At 48.0% G+C, this 2,925-nt stretch overlaps 1 pseudogene; it reads left to right on the forward strand.

Annotated features, from left to right (window-relative positions):
- The first annotated feature begins 1,175 nt into the window (after window positions 1-1,175).
- On the forward strand, window positions 1,176-1,295 carry LOC116890580 (annotated as a pseudogene).
- The last annotated feature ends 1,630 nt before the right edge of the window (window positions 1,296-2,925 follow it).

Here is a 2,925-nt window from a genome sequence, read left to right on the forward strand (position 1 = left end):
GCTCCAGGTGCCTCAGGTCACACAGGGCCTGATTTAAATCAACTGGTCCAAGTGACACGCTGCATCTGATCCTCTTTCCTACTCAAAAGTGGGATTTCCCTAATGTCATTCAAATATTGCCACCAGGGAGACAGACACGTTCAAGAGGAAGCAGTAACCTGTGAGCTTTAAAAATTAGCTCTAATAGAGTTGGGCGTCGTGACTCACATCTGTAATCTCAGAGCTAGGACGGTTGAGGTAGGAAGATTGTCATGAGTTTAAAGCCAACTTGGATTATGTACTGAGTTCTAGGAAGCTGGGGCTAAAGAATGAGATCCTGTCTCATAAAAGTGAAGAAAAGGTAAACTTTAACTGTAGTAGCATATATGTTCACAGAAGGAAGTTGTCTACTTATTGTTAATGGTGTTGGCCAAATCGCTTGGGCCCAAAATTAGTAGCCTCACTGGGAGGTGGAGTGTCTTTACATTTGCAAGTTGGGTTTGAATACTTTTTTGAGCTTTGCTTGATCCGAAGAGTAATCTAGAGTGCACAGGGAAGTGCTGTTTTCTCACCCCTGCTACAGAGGATGAATCAGTCCCTAGGAGAGTTTTATCAGGCAACTTGGGAAAACACTGATTTTGTGTCTCTTAGAAATTTTTTTGATACTTGTGTTAGGATTCTTATTTCTTAGTATATAGTTAATAATACATCCACATTCCATCTCTCTCTCTCTCTCTCTCTCTCTCTCTCTCTCTCTGTCTCTCTCTGTCAATATACAAGTGTACATTATGTTTATGTAAACAGTGGTGTTGTGCGTGTAAGTATGCATATATGTATGTCTGTATCTGTACACTCTAAAAGTTAAGACACTTTCCACTGTAGGTCAGAATAAGAAATTTATGAAGTTAATTCATCCTCTAGAGTCTTCCTGTTTATTCTTTACTTATAAAAACAAAAAAGGAAGATGAACTCCCTTGCTTTTTCTCATTCCCCAGAAGGCTTTGCTCAAAGAAACAATTCCTTGTGTCTACAGAAGAAACTGTGACTATTAGAAGCTAGATTACCATTTCAATGGCTTCTGACATTGAGGGATTTTCAAACCATTTCAGTAGGGCTGATCTGAAGATTCAGACTAAAAGCAGACACTGTAGTGGGTGTCCCTCTACATGATCTCATTTAAATTCAGAGCAATTTTCCCTGCCCCTAGAAAGGTTACAGGGATGGCTGCTGTGTCATATGTGTGTCGGTAGGTGGCAGAGAGGCTATGTCACCTCAGCGTTCTCTGTAAACATCTGAATCATTAGTATCTCAACACTCCCTGGAAAACAAGCCTGACATGACCACCAGACCAGTGCCGGGCAGGCCCAGACAGGAAGCTAGTCTGAGACGATGATCAGTCCAGTGCTGCACAGGCCCAAATGGCTCCCATGGAGCCAGAGGCTAGAGCAACCATGCTCTATGACTGTGGGACCCGGCAGGAGTGAACCAGGTTCAGATGACCCTTGCATAGGTTCCCTATGGTCAGACTTGGGCGATGAGCGAGCCTAAGATGACCATCAGTTTGGCACCATGGAGCCCAGACAGGGAGCTAGCCCGAGACGACCATCAGTTGGGTGGGGGTGGGACAGACCATGCCTGAGATGATCCCTGCCCTGTGCCATAATTCACGAGGGGGGCATTGCACACCTGAAACCACTCCTGAGATGACCTCAGACATTCAGAGACCCCAGGTGCCACTAAAAGGAGCAAGCACGTGGTAGAGAAATGAAAGAGAAAGAGAAGCAAAAGGATAAATGCACAATGAAGAGAGGCAGAGCTGGAGACTTGAGGGGAGTGAGGAACAGCCAGATGTGAGTAGCCAGTGATGCCACCTGAGACTGTGATGAGATCCTGACCTGGGCTCCCACTGGGGCCCATGTGTGGGTCTGTGGCCCTAAAGCATTGGGGGTATGTTACCACAGGAGGCCAAGTGGTCATCCATGGTCTGGGACCAAGCACATGTTGATGTCTGAAAGCCGTGTAGAACCGGCCCTACCGATTGCCTGGACATGGGGGTGTGCGAGCAGGAGAGCTGAACCCACCCCTAGCCAGCTGCAATGCCAGGGAGAGCTGGCCTCTCAAAGTGTCCAGGAAGCACAGTAGAGCTATCCCTGTTTTTGAGAGCTCTGAGTGCGCCCTTCCAGAGTATCTGCCAGGGAACGCTGTCCCTGCCACTCATCTCCCATGCAGTGGCATGGATGAGGGACAAATGCCCTCTTTCTCTCTTTCCTTTCACTGGGGATCTGGGGTCATGAGAGCAAGACAGCTGGCCCTACCCCCCACCTGCTGCAGCACTCATGACAACAGGCCCTGCACCTTGCCTGTAGGCACAGAATAGAGCTGGTGATCTAGCCCTGAGGGCATGAGAGTGGGATAGCTGGCTCTGCCCCTTGCTGGCGGTGGCATTGAATGGGGCAGCTAGGGCAGGGCAGGAGATCTCCTCACACTGGTGTGGGTGCATAGAGTTGGCTGGGCTGACCAGCTCAGATACTTCTTAGGCCCAGTTCCACATCTTCAAACTGACCTATTTCAATGTCTACCCCATCGATGAACTGCTAGAGTGCATGAATGGGCTAGTCCTACAGACCCCAAGCTACAGGATCTCCGTGACACAGGGCAACAAGAAGATATCTGAGAGGAGCCCTAGAGAGGAACCAGTATTGATAGTGTAGCAGAAGTCAGAGGTCTTGAACTATACCAACGACTCATTGCAATGAACATTTGCCAGCAAAGAAGTGTGGACAAAAGGGTATACTGTGGGGCACACTGTGAAACACTACAGCTTTCGCAGTGAGACATTTTTTTGCTGTTCCTTTATGAGGGCAGGGAGGTGGAGAGGGTAGAAGATGGGCACAAGAGGGGGGTGAGATGAATGGGATTGGGGTGCATGATGTGAAATTCACAAAG

The sequence above is a fragment of the Rattus rattus genome, chromosome 1 (genome assembly GCF_011064425.1).
Source record: "Rattus rattus isolate New Zealand chromosome 1, Rrattus_CSIRO_v1, whole genome shotgun sequence".
NCBI classification, from domain to species: Eukaryota; Metazoa; Chordata; class Mammalia; order Rodentia; family Muridae; genus Rattus; species Rattus rattus.